The 20,511-nt window shown below is 44.9% G+C and overlaps 1 protein-coding gene and 1 long non-coding RNA gene across 21 annotated transcripts in view; one reads left to right on the top strand and one right to left on the bottom strand.

Moving 5' to 3' along the window:
* The window catches only part of TBC1D5 (TBC1 domain family member 5), a 759,729-nt gene extending 753,010 nt beyond the window's left edge, over positions 1-6,719 (bottom strand). For 5 of the 20 annotated variants that reach the window (XM_033930688.1, XM_033930679.1, XM_033930690.1 and 2 more), the window contains exon 1: positions 6,216-6,343. The gene's annotated coding sequence lies outside the window, so the exon portion shown is untranslated. Of the gene's footprint in view, positions 1-6,215; positions 6,529-6,575 lie in introns of those variants that run through there. The other 15 variants (XM_033930695.1, XM_033930699.1, XM_033930697.1 and 12 more) reach the window with 13 other exon arrangements.
* A 102-nt stretch (positions 6,720-6,821) lies between these two features.
* LOC117354001 lies at positions 6,822-11,830 on the top strand. The gene is made up of 2 exons (XR_004538090.1): positions 6,822-6,959; positions 10,885-11,830. It is a non-coding gene; the product is annotated as an uncharacterized LOC117354001 (long non-coding RNA).
* The last annotated feature ends 8,681 nt before the right edge of the window (positions 11,831-20,511 follow it).

The following is a 20,511-nucleotide window of genomic DNA, read 5'->3' as shown; positions in this document are numbered from 1 at the left end:
TACCGCAGAGGGTGTCAGCATCATTCAAAGTGGAAGCAGCGTCAGAAGACAAGAGAGGCATAGTATCTGTATGCCAACTGAAGCAATCCAGGTCCTTAGAGACTGGCATGGAGGGCCCCTGCAGGACAGCATCTGACAACAAACAGCCTGTTCGTCTGCTGCGTCAAAATAGCTGGGTCCATGGTATATGCTTTACACAAAAGCTGAATAAAGGTCGGCGAAAACTCACACCTTGGGGCAGCGGCCATTTCCTGTTAGATTACTGGCGCTGCATGAAGAGTCCCCCAAACTTGGTGCGCTTACATTTGGCGCATTATTAAAAACAACATTGGGCAGGATTTTCTGCCCATATCCTGGACCCATGTCTGCTCCCCTCTTCCTAGAGGATCTGAAGGAGATGAGGCCCGAAATTCATGCCACGCCCCTATGCACCGCGGCACGTAGTACATTGGTGCTCATCTGCCAGTAAACCAGCACAATCCATACATGCATTTGACAGAATAGAGGCTGAGGAGTCCATCCCAAATGATTTTAAGCAAAATCGAGGGATTTTGAGGCAGAATTTAAGCTTTGAAAAGATGGCCACCACCAGAGAATTCACACATAAAACCGGCAAAAGTAAACACTTTAGAAAAATAAAAAATAGCGGTTTGGGGAGGTGGGAGACCTGAACCCTATCCTCGGAAACTCTAAAAAAACACTTTATTCAGAGAACCCCCAATTTTCCCATAGGAAATAACAGAGGTGTACTCACTGTGTCTGAAGTGCCTTGTCAGCTCTGTGCATTGCAGCTGAATGGAGGAAAAGGATTTTCTACCTCAGAAATGCTCCAGAAGGCCCAATCCTCAAAATCTTCAGGCTACCAGTTAGACAGATGCCGACCGAAACCTCCTTCCCTGGGGAACACACAACTGGGGGCAGGAAACGCAGCTTGTGACCAGATACCCTGAAGGCTGTTACTCAGGAAGCAACAGCCTGCGCTTAAGCCTCTGACAAGATCAGAAGACAAGCTAGCTCCCAGGGGGATGGACCCTGAGCCCAAAAATGGTGACACAGCAGGCTGGCCAAACAGATTCACATGAAGCTTGCCCTGTGAAGCTACAGAATGGCTCTGCAGAAACTGCATCCTTTCCTCTGGCAGAGGACCTCTGCAAAGGGGTCTCACTGCACCAAAGCCACCGGAAAAAAAAAAAAACTTTAATCAAAAAAATAAGAAAAGAAGCAGAGTGAAGAAGGGGGCAGAGCCAAACTAAGATGGTGGCTTGAAGCAGGCACAGAGATGCCGTCGCCAGGAAAATACATTTTCAGTGCCATTTCAATGGTAAAATGCAAATCTAAAGTCCGGGTTTTCCTGAAAGAATCTATATTACTCACCGGGCTGATGGATGCATTCGTGCAGCACTCCGCCCAAACACAGAACCCGGACAAATCCTCGGCAGAAGGAGGCACGCAGACTAAGGCGTGCGAACACTCCAGTGAGGGTGCCACCTTGTCTCCGGAGGAGCAGAGACCACCACAGCATCCTATGGCCATGGAACCAGCATTGGAGTATGGGCTGGCCCGAGACGCTCCCCTGCAGGACTTGATTTGAGTCTGAGCCGGGCTAGGAGAATATGTCGGCATTATCAGTGGAGGAAATGGATGCAAATCAAGAGGGAGAGGAGGATTCCATTCAGATTTCCCTTGCAGCAGCATCCAAAAGTACTGGATTTTCAGGGGAGACCAGGGTGGAACAAACTCCCCTGCAGAGACCTAAGGTTTTCAATATGGAGATGATTTGGGAGGCTATATCTAATCTACAGTCTTCCCTGGGTGGTCAAATGCAGCAACTTTCCAACCGCTGTACAGCTGTACTTTCGGAACAAGTGACAATAAAGAATAGAATATCAAGTCTTTGGACTATGAAACCAGACTAAAAACTTTGAAATCACAAGCCTCTGTCTGGGTTGGAGATAGTGGGATACAGAAATTTAAAAAAACTCATTAAGTGATTCATATAGCATTTCCAGGAAAGCTAAGCAAGGGCTCATTTCTTGAAAAAGGAGAAAGACAATCCTAATAACCATGAAGTGGTTTTGACTCAATGGGATGTAGACAACCAGTTTCTGCCCAAGAGCAAGCTCCTCTATATTGTACCAAACCTCTGTTGACAATAAGAGACAGTACTCTGCTTCCCTGGTACACCAGCTTATATAGAAATACAAACAGTTTTACCTTGTTTCCATTCACTAGAAAGAGAATATAACCCTATTATTGTTCAAAATGGTCTGGCATAGAGTTACCAGACATCTGGGGAAACCCCAGACATGTCCTCTTTTTAGAGAACTGTCTGGACAGACTTTCCAAAAACCAGTAGTTTGTCCAGGTTTTGGAAGGCCCCAACCTCCAGCCGCGTCTAGAGGGCCTCTGGGCATGCGTGACCCGGAGGTGGGAGAAGAAAGATGAGGCTTTGTGGGGGCATAACAGGGCAGGGCCATGTGTCCGGATTTCTACGTCAGAAAATCTGGTAACCCTAGTCTGGCAGGACAATTGAGAAACAGATTTTATCAATTCTGACTCATTAAATTCCTATAATCATCATTTTTTTTTAACTTGGAACATAAATGGTAGGTAACAAACCAGAAAATCAACTTCCTTTTATCATAAAAAAAAAAAAAGGATGTGAAAGCAACATCAAGCATAAATGTGAACTGCTGAATATATATTTATCTTATTTCACATTGCACTAAATGTGTAACATTTATCAGTATAGCCTTTGTAAACTGATACCATACAGCATTCAACATAAAAAATAATCCAAATATTGTAATAAATGAGCATTTAAGGTCACAAGTTAGAACATAAGTGTTGTCAAACTGGGAGAGACCAAAGGCCCATCAAGCCCAGTATTCTGTTACCAACAGTGGCCAATCCTGGTCATAAGTACCTGGTAAAATCCCAAAAGAGCAAAACATTTTTATGCTGCTTATCCTAGACATAAGCAGTGGATTTTCAACCAAGTCCATCTTAATAATGGCTTATGGACTTTTCTTTTAGAGAATTAGCCAAACCTTTTTTTAAACACGGCTAAGCTAACTACTTTCACTACATTCTCTAGAATGAATTCCAGAGTATTAATTACACATTGAATGAAGAAATATTTTCTCTGGTTTTTTTTTTTTTAATTTACTACTTAGTAACGCTGAATTTCAAATAAAATTGTTAATCATGCAATTAAAGATGGGGCTAGCCAGATGTCAATTGGGGAGGGAAACACAGAAGAGGACTGAGGTCAGGCGCATACAAGCGCCAGCCCCACAAGCCTTCCCCCCACGTCAATTCTGACATCGGAGAGGAAGTTCTGGGCTAGCCAGGCAGCGATTGGCTAGCCCGGAACTTCCTCTCCAACTTCAGAATTGACGTCGGGGGGAAGGCTGTGGGCCTGGTGCTTGTACATGCCTGGCCTGGCGTCGGGAAAGCAGGGAGAACAGAACGCAAAGGCAACGAGAGCCTATCGCAGAGCCCCCATTTTCTCTCTTGCGCCCAATTAGGTATCATACCTTTGCTGGTGAGGATGCCAAAGCACTGCCAGTCGAAGAAATCCACAGCCAAAGTCTCTCCCCTTCCTCTTTTTACTGCCTCAGAGCAGGATTCCTCCAACCGCTGATGCCAGTGCTCCCCAAGCATGCTCAATTCATGCACGAATGGGAGTGCAAGCATCGGTGACAGGAGGCATGCCACTGATTTCCTTTCACCTGAGGAAGTACAAGGAGGAAGGGGGCAACTCAGGCAGCAGATTTCTTCAACTGGAGGGGCTCCAGTTACCCCACCAGCCATTAAACAGATACTGCATCTTTGGAGGGGGTTTGATTAAAGGCCAAATGTCTTCCTTTCTCCCAGATCCAGATCAAACACCCTTTCCTTTCTTCCCTCTACCCCCAGGTCCATTATCTCTCTCTCTCAACACCCGATGAACTCAATAATTCTCTTTTCCTTCCCAACACCCTCTCCAACCCAGGTCTATTATCTCCTTCCTCCCTACCTCCGAGTCCAATAGCTCCCTCTCTTCTCCCTTCTCTCCCTTAGTTGCATAATTCTTCCTATTCCTATTCCCCACATGCACAATCCAGATATTCTCCCTCCCCTCCTGGCCCGGCCCAGCCCATGGATCTCTCTCAATTTCCTCCCTCCCTCCACCCACCCAACCATACACACACACACAATCTGGCATCTCTCCCTTCTCTCCTGGACCTCACTACAGCTCACTCAGGTTCCCCGCTACCCACATCCCCACCCACTGTATCTTCTGAAATGCAAGAAAGTCTTCAACCGTTCAGAGCCAGCAGCAGCCATACTCAAAGGGTGCCTGTGGCTTGCACTAGTTCTTTCCCTTAGATCCATCCAGCCTCGTGCATCAGGAGTGGGATGGGTCATTAGGCAAGCCAGATGCAGGCCATAGGCAGTCTGAGTATAGTTGCTGATGCTGGCACTGCATGGCCAAAGGCTAGCTTATATTTCAAAAGGTACACCAGGTGAGGGTACTGGTAACTGGAGACCTGAGCACCACAGGCCGGTCCAAGAGGGGAGGGAGAGATGCCAAACTGTGGACAGCAGGGAGAGGGCGGAAGGGAAGTGAGCAGCATGCGATTAAAAAATGTAATCACAATATAATAATCACAATTAACATGCAGCCCCACTAATTCTAGTATTTTTTGGAAAGGTAAACAAGCAATTCACATCTATCCATCTACTCAGATGACTCAGAGGACTACCAAGTTACAGTTTTGGCACTGAAACCAGACTGAAATCCATGTTTGGCCTTGTTTCAGTTGAAAATGCCTTTGCATTTTTTGGCCCTGTTTTAGTTGAGTGCCTGTGCATTTTTGGGGTGAAGTGAAATTGTGTAGCCTCCACTCCTTCTTCCCCTCCTCGCACCCACCCATGGTGGCAGCCCCCCTCATGAATCCAACCCTAGCAAAAGCCCCCTCTTGGGCTTACCATGTCACTAGTGGCTAATAGAAGCAGGAGCCATACTCACTCACCTCTGCCCACAGCTAGCTCTCGAGTCAAAATTACTTCCTGGACTGCCAGTATCAGTGCCAGTTACAATCTCAAAATTATTGCCACAACCCCCAGCAGCAGACTAATGAAGCCTACTGCAGGAAGTCCCAGAAGCCAGCTTTTGGCAAGAGTAGGGATCTCTCCAGCCCCCACTAACAACCAACAACATTGTATGGCCAGGAGAGGGCTGCCACAAGGGATGGGCAGGGGGTCAGGAAAGAGAACACTTTTTGGTCGAGTGGGTGGAGAGAGGCCTGTTTCTTTTTAGCTAAAGCTTAGATCAAGCAGCCTATTTCAGTTGCAGATCAGAACTGAAATTCCTGATTTTGGTCAGGCTCTACTATACACAGATCTTAAAGGTCTGCAAATAATAAGGTAACAGAGCAGATGTTCCCCATCCTGTTATTTAAACTCTTAGCCAGTCAGGTTCTTGGGATATTCACAAAGAATATGCAGAAATCTGCATGCAATGGAGGCAGTACATGCAAATCTATTTCATGAATATTCAGGGCAGATGACACGTTATTCCTGTTTCTACATGGGTGGGGCAGAGCAGACCACATTCAGCATATGTGCATTGCTGTCAGGGTCCAAGCAAAGACCAACTTTAAAATAGACCTGAGGGGTGGGGAATTGAGCAAGGGGAAAATGTTGGACCACAGGTGGGGTGAGGCAGGAGAAGTTCAAGATCACTAAAGACCGGGATTGGGAATGGAAAAGAGGAAGATGTTGGGAGGAAACAGGAGACACTGCAGTATGATTAATTTTTTTAGCAGTATTAATTTTAATTGCAACTAAAAAGTAACATTAATTACATCATTAATGACAATTAACATGCAAACTTCATTTCTTCACTCAACACCTAATCATGCTCTATAATCAGTTGCCCCAATTTTTAAAAGCAGTTAGCACAGCAGAGTTTAAAAAGGTTTGAACAAGTTCCTGAAAGTAAAAGTCCATATACTATTTTTTAAGGCAGACTTGGAGATGTCCATTACTTATTACAGGGATAAGCTGCATAAAATCTGTTTTACTCTTTTGGGACCTTACCAGGTACTTGTGACCAGGATTTGCCACTACTGTACTGAAAAAAAGAATGCCGAGTTTAACAGCCCCACTAAGGCAATACTATTATAATTATGTAAATCAAAGTCACATAAATTTCGCATCCTCACACGCATTTGGAGACCACTCATCTCTCCTTTTTCTCTCCTTCCTGTTCACGATCTAGCACCTGTCTCCACCCCCACCCAGTCAAACTTATACCAGAGATTGACGACCACCAAATCTCCAGTAACCCGTCCCCTATGACACAACTTCTCTCCCTCTGAGACGTCCCGCCTCGCCGAAAACAGGAAGTTACATCAGAGAAGGGCGGGATTCCGGAGAAAGAAAGCTGTGGAGCTTGTCGCGGACGATCTCATCTCAAAGACAAGTTAGAGAACTGCACGGAAATGGGGTTTGCCGGGAAGACGCAAATAGTTCCTGCGGGACTCCCATTGGACTGTACGAACCTCCCGGTGACCACTACCTACCTACCCAGGGTTCTTCTAGACGTCCAAGTACCGCTTCCTCCTCCCGTCAACAATTCAGCGCAGCCGCACTTACTTTCCGCTCGGGCTGATGCAGAAGAGGCTCACACAGACACATACGCGGGCCAGCAGCGTCACAGGTCACCTGATCAGTGGCGCATGCCTGTGGCGACCTCCACGTGCGGCCAGATCGCTGCACGACGAGGCCGCCAGAGTCACGCGTCAGTAGATCAGGTGGTGGTGATCTCTCTGCTTTCGCTCACCCATGCTTATTTTAGTGTGAGCCTCCCTTGCATAAATCAGTCCGGGTAGAGAACAAGTGCGGCTGAGCTGAATTATTGGAGAGAGAGGACATGTTTGCACAGTGCTTTATTTGTCACTAAAGCGGTAAGTGTTAATGCACCGGGAGTATTTTCCTCTTCTTTTTTTTTATATTTGCTTCCGTTCTACAAATAATTCTAAGCATAAAAGACTTGGAGGAATAGTTAAGGGCAAACTTTGGCCAGAATAGGTTTTATAGGTAGAGTATGAAATCAGTTTGATCTGAATATAATTTAACCAACTACTAAAGGGTACTTTATATGTATGAATGGCATCATTTTATTCTTTTTGTTTGTTTTCATTTATTAACGCCGTTTCCATGCTTTAACATAAGACCAACAAGTAATCGTTATCGTGCATATAATGAGTGTAGCAATTTAGAGGGGGTGCTGAAAAGTTCTCAGCTCAAACAAGAAGAGAATGATGTGGAAATGGTTCAGTCAAGGATCTGAAAACAGTGTAAAAAAAAATAGAATTTCGTTTTTGTAAATAATGCCCAGAATTTAGGAAGTTGGTTGGTTGAGCTTAGAACTTTTCAGTACCTGATCATAAATAGATGGAATGACTGAATATAAGCATAAATATAACAGAAAGAAATAGTTTTAAGAATAATAATAAACAGTAAAATGAATTTATGAAAGCAAAGACAGGGCCAGGTTCTGTTGGTTCTAGTTATTATTCCTGCTCAGATTATACTTCTGGTGTGGTGTTTACACATGCATAAAATCTGTTCCCATTAAAAAAAAAGTTGAACTAGGACCAGCTGACTTCCACCTCCCTCCCCCTTGCTGCACCCCCTTCGCCCCATACTTTTTTTTTCAATTGGCAGGAGGGGTGCCCACTCTCTCTGGCCGTTGCCCCCTTACAACTTTCCCACCCTGACAAAGAGCTGTCTGGTGGTCCAGTGGGCCTCCTCCCCCATCCACTGGGACCCTCTCCCCCACCCACACATTTAAAGGGAAGACCAGCATGCATTGTCATGTTTGATTTTTAGGGATGCCCACCTGGAAATTTTCCTGTGGTTTTCATTTGGAAAGTTTTCATTTCCAATGGATGTCATTAATAGCGTGCTGTCTTTGTGCACAGTGTGAGTGATCTCTCCTGATAGAGTTCACATATGCACAATAATTAGTGCACACTTGTCCCCCCTAGGGCTCAAGCACAGTGTGCATAAAGGGCACCCTATGTTCACAAAGTGCGCACACTTTAAAGAAGAGGGGCCAATATCATTGGTGGACAACATTAACTTCAAATGACTTTATATGTGCTGTTGAGAGATTGTATGCATGCACTTGGCATAAAGAACTTCTGACTCTTGGGCTGATGCTCAAAACTAGAGAATGACACGGGGAAAAAATCTGTTCACCGCCCCGTCCCTCTGCACCGCCCCGTCACCGCCATTCCCTTCACCGCCCCGTCACCGCCACTGCCATCCCATTCACCGCCCCGTCACCGTCCCTGCAGCATTCATATAAGCCTTAGTATTGTAATATTTAGCTTATTCCTTTCTTATAAATCAAAGTTCCTGCTTCTGAACTAGAGAAATGTTAAGCTGGTAGGGCTTTGTTTATAAATTTTTATCCACACAACTAATATACTACTTTATCCTAAAGCAAAAAATAAATAAATATAATTTTTTTTTTCTACCTTTGTTGTGTGGTTTCTGCTTTCCACATCTTCTCATTCAATTCCTTCCATCCACTGTGTGTCTTCTTTCTGCGTCTTCCATTTGCTATTACTGTGCCTCTCCCTTCACCCCCCCCCCCCCCAATTGGTCTAGCACCCATCTTCCCTCTGCTCCCCCATAGTCTGGCATCTGTCTTCTTCCCACTCTGTCTTCCACATTTCCCTTCAGGGTCTGTTCCTCTCCAACCTCCTTCAATGTCTGTTCTATTCCTTTCCACCACCACCCTTCCCTCCCTCCTTTACCATCTGTTCCTTTCTACCACCCTTCAGCTCCTCTCATGTGGCCTATCTTATCTACCTTCCTCCCTCTTATTTTCATGGCACGTTACAATGTAATTTGTGTAAGCCACTGGAGCCTGCGAGCTCGGTCCCTGTCCCATCCCCACAAACCATCTCGCTTCTGTGCTCCTATTTTCCCCATTTCTAATATCTCCCCTATAAATGTGCCATTGCCCCCCCCCCCCCCGTGTCCATATACCATCCCCATGGCATGTCCCCTTTATGTCTCAGTCCCTATGCCCCATGCACATAATTTCCCCTCTTTCTGTTACCTTCCTGTGTCAAGATTTCCCTATCTTCCTCTTCCATACCAGTGTGTCTCTGCTTTTCAACCCCATCTAGCTTTTCTCCCTCTTTCTTCCCCCTCCCCTGCTTCCAGCATCTGGCTCACCTGCCTGTCCTCCACTTTCTTTCCTGCTGTGAGTTTTTCTTTCCATCTTCATCCCCTTGGCCCAGAATCCTTTTCCCTTTCACTCCCTCCTTCCCATGTGAACTGGAACTGGCTGACAATATTATATTTTGAATAACTAATTTGTTTGAGGTGTTGGCTAAGGTTGGTTAACAGATCTTTGAGCAGGCCTGGTTCAGGACCTAAATGAGGAAAGCCTGTTCCTGCTTTCTGCTCGAACCCTCGTCTCACCACTATAAAGAGCACGTTGATTAGATAAAACTATTTCACAATTTTAAAAAAAAACCCAAATACAGTACTGCTGTCATGCTGAGGGATGAAGGTCAGAGAAGGAATTATAGGATTCCAGAATCATTGGGGGGGTTATAAAAATCAGATCACCAATCTGACCAAAATAAAACAACAAAATGGGAAACATACTCCTACAAGAAATGCTAAACAGGCAGTAACACGAGCGATCGCGTGGTCCCCACAGCCCCCACCTGCCCGATGGTAGCGTTTAGCCCGCTCCCTCCCTCCAGCTCACCTTAGTTTGCAGGCTTTCTTTTTCGGCGACCTGCACGCTTTCAAAGAGCAGCGCACGCGCGGCTGCTCAGTGTTCAATCTTCTGCTCTGCTGCTACTTCCTGTTTCCGGTTGCGTCAGAGCAGAAGATTGAATACTGAGTAGCCGCGCGTGCGCTGCTCTTTGAAAGCGTGCAGGTCGCCGAAAAAGAAAGCCTGCAAACTAAGGTGAGCTGGAGGGAGGGAGCGGGCTAAACGCTAGCATCGGGCGGGTGGGGCTGCGGGGACTGCGCGATCCTTGATGCCTCACTGCGGAGACAAGACCATTCACCGCTCCACGGGGCGGTGAATGGCCTTGTCCCCGCAGCCACTGCTATATTTCTTTCACCATTTCGGCGGGTCACCCGCGGCTAAATGTGGTAGCCGCGGGTAAACCGCCACCATGTCATTCTCTACTCAGAACCTAACACTGACGATAATCGATTAGCACTGGACTGAATTTTCAAAGAGTTCTGGTGCAGGAATACCATGTGTACCAAAGACTAGTGCAGATTTAAATATAGTTAAATGGATGTAAATAAGGTCATTTCCTAGTACCTCCCCAATGCTTGGAGAACAGCGCATCAAAGAAAGCCACCCTTACTGCTGGAAACTTAACACCAGCTCAGAGCTGGCATTGGAGTGTTTAAAGAGAGGATTTCCCTAATTTCTCCTTAACATTTGTTTGCTGTGATTTGGATTTGGAAGCAGACAGAAACTCCTGCAATCCTCGAAGTGCTGGGAGTGAGAAACACATGTGTGCAAGTCCAAGCAAAATTGAAAGCATAAGCTGGCGCCTGTTTCCTGCACTAAAATAAAAGCCTTCCAGTGAAAAACCAAAACCCATTGGAAAGGCTTATATTTTAAGGTGCAGAGGAACAGTGCCAATGTATGCTTCACTTCCAGATTTGCCTGGGCATGCGCACAAGAACCGCGCTTACACAGTGAAACTCATGTACACATGTGCCAGGTATGTTCCGTCCCCTTTACTTTCGGTTTCACAGCTCATATATTTTTTGCATGTGTCATATTTATCATACTATTAATGCTGATTAATGCTCCTGTTCATCCTCCAGGCCTTGACGACTTACTGAAGGAATTAGAGTTCATTAAGGTCAAGTTCCTTCCTCCCAACACAACTCCGCTACTCCAGCCCATGGACCAGCGGGTCATTTCAAACTTTAAAAAGCTTTACACCAAAGCACTATTTCAGTAATGCTTTGAGGTAACTGATGGAACAAACCTTACCCTCCCAGAGTTTTGGAAAAATAATTTCCACATCGTTAACTGCCTCAAGATCATCGACAAAGCCTGGGATGGGGGTCACCAAGAAAACCCTCAATTCTGCTTGGAGAAAACTCTGGTCTGATTGCATTCTTAACTATGACTTGGAGGGGTTTGCTCATGAATAAGAGCCACCAGTTGTCAATGAAATTGTGTCCTTGGGGAAGACCATGGGGCTGGAGGTGAATGAGGATGACATCCAAGAGCTGGTGGAGGAACATAGTTAGGAGCTGACCACCGATGAACTGATGGATCTGCATTGCGTGCAACAGCAAGAGGTTATGGAGGAGATCTCATCTGAGGAGAAAAAGACAAAGGAATCTCTCACTTCAAATGAGATTAGGGAGATGTTTAAAATGTGGGAAAGAGTGCAAAATTTTGTAGAAAAGTACCACCCGAATGAGGTTGTAGCATTGCAAGCAATGAATCTGTTTAATGACAATGCAATGTCACGTTTCCGTGAAATCCTCAAAAGGAGACAGAAGCAACTGTCATTGGATAGGTTCCTTGCTAAAGTCACACAAAAAGAAACAGATTCCAGTGAACCAACAGATAGCAATGATTCTGTTAGTTATAGTGAAAGTCGTCCTACACAATAACCCTCATCCTCTCCTCTCTCTCGTCTCCTCATACCAGCCACAATTCTTTTCAAAAGTAAAGTGCAAGTTAATTTGTTTTATTGATATATTTTTACTTTATACAGTATTTTGTATTAAAGTTTTTGGGTTGTGGAACGAATCATCTGTTTCCATTATTTCTTATGGGGAAATTCGCTTTGATATGCAAATGTTTTGGATTACAAGCATATTTCCAGAACAAATTATGTTCACAAACCATAAACTACAGTTATTACAATTTCAATTACACCCTTTACATATATTATAGATTAGAAAAATTGAGAATGTAATCAATTGCATACAGTACTGGATCATCTAGTTTTGTATAGCAGAACCTATTGTTTATCCTAAATCATTGGTCCCTGACTTTTTTTGCAACAGGGGCCATTTTTCTATGGACCCGGTGGGGGAGGGGGGAGGCAGTAAAGTGAATAATATATAATGTAAATGTAATTATTACATTTTATATTATGCACTTTATTTTTATTATTACCATGTGCAGCATCTGTCACCCCTGCCCACCAGCCTGTACCCAACATTCCTCCTTGTATCACCTCTCTCCAACACCATGCCACATCCATTGCCTCCACCACCATGTCCAACATTCTTTCCTCCCTCCCACCAACCATTCTGCCCTCGGCTAATCTGGAAGCCTTCCCTCTGAGCAACTTTTTTCCCTCCCAAAGTCTGATCCTAGTATTCATCCTACCTTCTCCACCTCCTTGAGGCTCCTCTTGTATCCCTTTCTATTCGTCCCACTGTTCCCTCTCCACCACTACATCCAACATTTCTCCCTCTCATTTCTCTCTTCCCCATCTGTACCTCACTCATCCCATCACCATGTCCAATAATTATCTCTCATTCCCTATGCCCAACAATTCTCTTTCTTCATTTCCCCATGTGCACCATCTCTCTCCCTCTCACTCTGACATCCATGCCCAACAATTCTCCCTTTCTATTTCCGCCCCACCTCAGTATCTCTTTCTCTCACTTCTTCCATTCTGTGTCCCAAGTTCATGCCCCATCCCTTCCTTTCCATCCTTTGTCCAAAGTTTGTGCTCCCGGAGGACTGGAAGATAGCCAACGTTACGCCCATCTTTAAAAAGGGATCAAGAGGTGACCCGGGAAACTACAGACTTGTGAGTCTGACCTCTGTTCCGGGGAAAATAGCGGAAGCACTGATAAAAGAAAACATCGATGAACATTTTGAAAGAAACGAACTTCTGATAACCAGCCAACATGGTTTATGCAAGGGGAGATCGTGCCTAGCGAACTTATTGCACTTCTTCAAAGGAATTAACAAACGGATGGACAAAGGAGACCCCCATAGACATTATATATCTAGATTTCCAAAAAGCCTTTGACAAGGTGTCCCATGAACGCCTACTCCGGAAACTGAAGAACCATGGGGTGGAAGGAGACGTACATAGATGGATTAGAAACTGGTTGGCGGGTAGGAAACAGAGGGTAGGAGTGAAGGGCCACTACTCGGAATAGAGGAGGGTCATGAGTGGGGTCCCGCAGGGCTCGGTGCTCGGGCCGCTGCTATTTAATTTATTCATAAATGATCTAGAAACAGGGACGAAGTGTGAGATAGTAAAATTTGCGGTCAACACCAAACTATTTAGTGGAGCTCAGACTAGAGAGGACTGCGAAGAATTGCAAAGGGACTTGAACAAACTAGGGGAATGGGCGACGAGATGGCAGATGAAGTTCAATATTGAGAAATGTAGAGTATTGCATGTGGGAAACAGAAACCCGAGGTACAACTATATGATGGGAGGGATGTTATTAAATGAGAGTACCCAAGAAAGGGACTTGGGGGTAATGGTGGACATGACAATGAAGCCGACGGCACAGTGCGCAACAGCCGCTAAGAAAGCAAATAGAATGCTAGGCATAATCAAGAAGGGTATTACAACAAGGACAAAAGAAGTTATCCTGCCATTGTATCGGGCGATGGTGCGCCCGCATCTGGAGTACTGTGTCCAATATTGGTCGCCATACCTTAAGAAGGACATGGCGTTACTCGAGAGGGTTCAGAGGAGAGCGACGCATCTGATAAAGGGGATGGAAAACCTTTCATACGCTGAGAGATTAGAGAAACTGGGTCTCTTTTCCCTGGAGAAGAGGAGACTTAGAGGGGATATGATAGAGACTTACAAGATCATGAAGGGCATAGAGAGAGTAGAGATGGACAGATTCTTCAAACTTTCAAATAATAAAAGAACAAGAGGGAATTCAGAAAAGTTGAAAGGGGACAGATTCAAAACGAATGCTAGGAAGTTCTTCTTTACCCAACGTGTGGTGGACAGCTGGAATGCGCTTCCAGAGAGCGTAATAGGGCAGAGTACGGTACTGGGGTTCAAGAAAGGATTGGACAATTTCCTGCTAGAAAAGGGGTTAGAGGGGTATAGATAGAGGATTACTGCACAGGTCCTGAACCTGTTGGGCCGCTGTGTGAGCAGACTGCTGGGCACGATAGACCTCAGGTCTGACCCAGCAGAGACATTGTTTATGTTCTTATGATCCCTCCTTTCCTTCTGTGTCCCAATGCGCCTCCTTTCTCTCATGTCCCAACGTGCCCCTCTTCGTCCTTCCTTCCCTCTATTCTGTGTCCCAAGTTCATGCCTCCCTCCCGCGGGTGTTTATCTGTTCTGACTAGCTCCCTCCCATCTGCATTTCTCTTCACAAAGCCGCAACCGCGGTTCTTATATGCAGCCTGCAGGTGACCCGGAAACCTAGAGCGAAAGCTTCCGGAGCAGCTTGTAGTAGCCGCTGCTCTGGCTTTATGAAGTGCAGCTGGGAGGAGGGAGCAAGCCAGAACCCAAGGACTGCCTGTAATGTAAATAAAAATTTCTGTGAGGCCTGGTTTGGCACAACCCATGGCCCAATATTGAACCACGGCCTGGTTTCTAGGGACCCCTGATCTAAATGACTGTGTTCCATATGGTGTGGAATCTTCAAGTATATTGTACGCTAGCTGCTTTTCTGGCTACGATAGTTTACAAGTACATAGGTAAAGCACACTATATAGGAGAATGAGGAAAATTCTAGTAGGGAGAGTTTTCAAAGGACTATTCAATTATAAGTGACGTGTTTAGCCCTATGATATATAGGCTAGGAAGTGAGTTGACTATAAAGAGAGAAGGTGCTGTGGAAGAAATAACATAAAGTAGAAATGGAGAGTACCATATACAGTAAAACCTTGGATTGCAAGTACCATATTTTTCGCTTCATTAGACGCACTTTTTTTCCCACCCAAAATTGAGTGGAAAATTTGGTGTGTCTTATGAAGCAAACTTTTTTTAAACACCCACACCCACCCCGTTGTACCTTTTTACAATGTCCCACTCGTTGGGGGTAAGCAGACTGACTGCTGCCTGCCGCTGCTGCCCGCCTGCTTGGGCCGCTGCTCCTAATCCCTGCTCACTGCCACTGCTCCCTGTTGGACGCCACTGCGCTGCAACTCCGGGAAGGGAAGAGCCAGCGTGCAGCGATTGCACGTCGCCGGCCCACAAGCCTTCTCCCAACGTCAAAACTGACGTCAGTTCTGACGGCGGGAGAAGGCTTGTGGGCCGGCGACGTGCAATCGCACGCTGGCCCTTCCTTGAGTTGTGGCACAGCAGCGGACCGGGACCAGAGAAGGATTCGGCGGAGGGTAGGCAGGCTTCACGGCAGGGAGGGAGGAAGGCAGTTTCCGGCGTGCCAGGGAGGACTAAGGCTGGAAGGCAGTGAGTGGGGGGGGGAATAGAAAAGGGCCTAAAGGAAGGAAGAAGACTCATGAAATCACCAGACACCAAAGGTAGGAAAAATGATTTTATTTTCAATTTAGTGATCAAAATGTGTCAGTTTTTATAATTTAGATCTGTGTATATGAAAAATGAAAGGAATAGCCTGGCAGGGAAGGAGAGACAGGGTGCAGAGCCTGGTATATATTAGTACACAATTTGGTTCAGAATGGGTTTTTTTTCTAGTTTTCCTACTCTAAATCTAGGGTGCGTCTTATGGAGCGAAAAATACGGTAACTTGGTTTGCAAGTGTTTTGCAAGACAAGCAAAACATTTTATTAAATTTTAACTTGATATAAAAACAAAGTCTTGCAATACAAGTACATACAGAATACACACATCTTGGATTCTGGCTTGCTCCCTTCTCCCAACTGCACTTCTCTTTCAGACGCTGCAAGAGTATAGTGACTGTTCTAAACAAGCAAAGTCTTGCAATACGAGTACATATAGTATACATGCGTCACATCATCACAACTGAGCCGATGGTTCTCTCTCTGACATTGCAGGAGTGTAGTGACTGTTCTAAATGAGCGATGTCTTGCAATATGAGTACATATAGTATTTTGTATTAAAGTTTTTGAGTTGTGGACCGAATTGTCTGAGTTTCCATTATTTCTTATGAGGAAATTTGCTTTGATATACGAGTGTTTTGGATTACAAGCATGTTTTCAGAACGAATTATGCTCGTAAACCAAGGTTTTACTGTATTTAGTATTAAAGTTTTTGGATTGTGGAACGAATCGTCAGATTCCATTATTTCCTATGGGGAAATTCGCTTTGATATACGAGTGCATTGGATTACAAGCATTGTTCTGAAATGAATTATGCTTGCAAGCCAAGGTTGTACTGTATACTTGAATATAAACAGAGATTTTTGGGCCAAAAACAATGGCCCAAAAATGAGGGTGTTGGCTTATATTCGGGTCATCGCCCACCTGCCCCACTCCCGGATTTGTTGCAGGCCTTCGCTGGGCTTGCCTTAGGGCACATGAATATTAACCCTTCCCCTTTCCCCCCTACCCGGACTTATATTTGAGAACCTTTTTTCTTCCTTTTTGGGGGGCAAAGGGGTACCTCATCTTAAACTCATATCAACTTATATTCAAGTTGAAAGAACAAATGAGAAGCTGGGTAGGGGATAAAATAAAGAAAGGGCCTATATGGCAGAAGGGTTAAGAGAAAGAGAAGGTGTCGGTATACATGGTGCTTGGCATAGCATCAGTGTACTCGTACGTGGTCCATGTGCACTACCAGCTACAATAAAATGTGCACCACCAGTCAGCAGGGATGATCATCTGTAGGCAATCCGAGATTGGTGTTGTTTGCAGTCTGCTAGCGGGAACCACATGAGCCTTTATCCCAGCACTGCTCGCCAGCCACCCATCTATACTATTTCAGCCCACTATTGACCCCGCTACTGCCAACACCACTGCTGTGTGTGTCCCTCTCTCTGCTGCTTTCTGCATCCACTACCTCCATTGGTACTGATATAGCCTTTGTGCCAATGCGAGCCATATGCATTCACTCACTACTGCTGCTGCAGCCTTCACCTTTAACACTGCCTATAGTCATTCAGCCCTGTTGTCACTCTGCTGCCTGCTACCACATTCTGCAACCACTGGAGGCCTATTGCTGCTTAGCATTTTGCCCATTACCAGTGCTGCACAATCCCATAGTAAACCATAACAGTAAGCCAGTGACAGTGACAACAGATTGGGACCTGCTATGCTGCACTGGTGCCTGTTTGGTAAAATTGACCACTGCTGGTCCAGTGCTAAGAACCACAGACACAATGGGATAAATAATACTGGCCTAGGGAGGTGGAGGAAAGAAGAAAGGTATATTGAACATTAAAGCCTGGGAGAGGAGGATGGGGTGGAGCAAGGGGATACTAAAAGTTCTCACCTGGGAAGGCTAGGAGAAGGAGATATTTATGGTGTTGGGTGGGAGAAGGTTATATTGAGGGTGCCTACCTGGGGAACGGGGTGGAAGGAGGAGGATACTAACAGTGCTGGCCTGGGATGGGTCAGAAGTAGATGATACTGAGGATGCTGACCTGGGAGAAAAAGAGTAGAAGAAAGGGATAATGAAGTGGTGCCAGATACGCTGTAGGTGGGTGGGAGATGGGGAGAGTAGTAGCCTCTTCCATTCCTTCCCTGCTACTTTACTCCTGGGAAATTCTGCGCAAAATATTTGAAAATTCTGTTCACAATAATTTAAAATTCTGCATTATTTGTAGTGTTTTTGCACAGAATTTCCCCTCCTGCTTTTTCCCAGTTCCATTTCTTACTCAAACTGCAGTTTTCTTTCCCTCTAAACGCCAAGCAAGACCCATAAATTCTGTCTGCCCCAAAGTCTTCTGCATACAATGCCCCAACTTCTACTCCTCTATGCACGTAACCTGGCCTTATTTTCCCCCTCCCCAAGCATAGACACCACCTCTCCATCCTTTTTTTCCTTTTCCCAGTTATCTATATGTCTTTTCCCCACCCTCCCCATGGTACACCCTCATACTTGATCTCTCTACACACAGGTGGCACACTCTGCCATTCCCATGGTGTTTACTCAGCTTTCTCTGCCTGCCTCCCATACCCCTGATGCATGCTCAGCTTTTTCTGTCCCCTATTCAAAATACCAGTAGCACACTCTTACCTTCTGTTGTTGTGTTCATACCTCATACCCTTTCCATGCAACACTCACTTTGTTTTGCCACCTCTCCATTGTCCATGGCACAGTCACCTTGTTCTGCTTCATCCCCCTCCCCATGGTACATTCCCCTTGGTTTGCCCACTGTCCCTCTTCATGGCACACTTATCTTGGTCTGCCTCCCCTCCCACTGTGCCTCCCCATAGTACACTCACCTTGGTCTTGCCTTAGGGTTACCATATGGCTCTAGAAAAAGGAGAATGGATTGAGACATCTGAGTTTTACTTGGAAGTAACACTCACATATCTCAAACCATTACTTTCAATGGAAGTAAAATCCTTTTTTTTTTTTTTTACTTTATTAATTTTTCAAGCCAACAAAAGTACAGAACGATATATATACAATCATTAATCCACCACAGTAAGCACTTATAATCTGTCAATAATAATACTTAAAGAATAACCCCCCTCCTTCCATAACCTTTAGACATAGAACATAACAAAGCAAAGATATACCTCCCCCCCCCCCCAAACTCCCACCCTACCCTGGATGTGTGTGTAATTCCACAAAAAACTAAAGATAAAAGACAATTATAACAAAGTAATAAAAGATGTCACTGGGCCCCAAATCAAATTAAATAATTTGCTATGCCCTAACATATCAGCATTCATTTTCTCATACCTGTAGCAGAGGCATAAATTTGCCCACCAAAAGGGAAAATTAAGGCAATCGCAATTATTCCAATTACGAGTAACCATGTGTATGGCTACCCTGGTCATAATAATCCTGATGTCTCTCTCTGTTCTCCTTATTTCCATTACTTTCAATGGAAGTAAATCCCCGTGGAGGGGCCTAAGGCCCAGTGTCATCATCGAGGGAGGAGAAGCAGGAGGTTTTTTCAGTACCTCCTGCTCACAACATTTAAGGTACAGGGCAGGGGGGCCTGGAGGAGGGCAGGGCGCTTTCATTGACAGGAGGGAGTGGGCATCCCTCATGCCTTTTTTTCGGGCAAGGGGGAGGGAGTGGGCATCCCTCCTGCCTTTTTTTTCAGGTAGGGGAGGGAACTCCTTCAATGGCAGGAGGGGGCGAGGTGCCATTGCAGGGTGAGAGGGCATGGCGCGGGGGGGGCTTTTTTAATGGGACAGGTAGTGCGTGTTTAACTTGCGCACAACACCTGTTCCATTAAAAAAAATACAGAAGCCCTAACAGCAATGACAAGTGGCTGCTTCCCCTGTCACTAGTGTTAGGTCTCTGCGTATGTGTCAGTCGCTCACTGATCGACTGATCTGTACAAATCATTTGCATGCAATCTTGATAGTGCATCGATCACTGTTGGAGAATCGGCCAACAGCGATCAAGTCGCTATCTTTAGTGCATCTAGCACTTATTTTGGGCTCAAACCTTCTCCCCATCAAACATCTGGCTGCACCACTAAATGCAATACAAAAAACTCTATGATGCATATATTCTAAAGTTGCAAAAAAATATGTAGAAGTGGCTATTTAATTTAATACGCTATTAAACAAACATTTCCCCTCTTCAACAATATTCAGAATGTCCTTAGTTGTCAAATCAGACAAACGGGACAAGCCCGAAGGTGTAAAACGTCTGTATCTTAAACTTCTATCATCGCACTGGAATGTAATCTTAAATTTGCACACTCCAAAAACTTATAAATTTCTTTCAAAAGGTTTCAACACTTATCTGAAGTGCAAGAGAATGTTTGAATAAATTTCTGGGTCTTGACGCATTTCACAACAGCTTCTTCAGAATACCCATACAGTAGAGGCTTCAGCGTTCAAAAAGACAAATTGGTCTGTCCCCTCTTTCCACTCCTTGAGTTCAACTGCAGCTAACATATTCCCATTAATAAACTCAGAATAAAAAATTTTTTTCTACCTTTGTTTTCTGGACATTTTGTCTTTCCATTATCTTGGCCTGTTTCTCTTTTCTGCTTTCTTGTCAGTCTTCTGCTAATTCTCTTTCCAGTGTCTGCTGTCCATTTTCTTTTCTCCTCTCTTCTCTCATGTTCTGTTCAATTCCCTCACTATAACTGTCTTAAGATATTGATTTTTCCCTTTATTTCCTTCCTTTTTTAATCATTTTTCTTTGTCCATCCAAATTTCACCCTTTCTCACATCTTTCTCCTTTTTAATTTTCAGCTATCATTTTTACATCTCCTCTCAGTTCCATCCTCCCATTTTCTTCTATCTAATCCCCATGTCCACATTTCTACCTCTGTAATCACTATTCGTCTCTCATTCATCATCTTGCTACCCCTATTTGATCTCTTTCCAGAATTCATCTCTGCTCTCTTGTAGCCTAACCCAGTCTCATTACCTGACGTTTCCCAGCATATTCCTGT

This window comes from Geotrypetes seraphini, chromosome 2 (genome assembly GCF_902459505.1).
Source record: "Geotrypetes seraphini chromosome 2, aGeoSer1.1, whole genome shotgun sequence".
Classification (NCBI taxonomy): domain Eukaryota; kingdom Metazoa; phylum Chordata; class Amphibia; order Gymnophiona; family Dermophiidae; genus Geotrypetes; species Geotrypetes seraphini.
The sequence above is the reverse complement of the archived record's forward strand: the minus strand, read 5'-3'. Positions and strand labels throughout refer to the sequence as shown.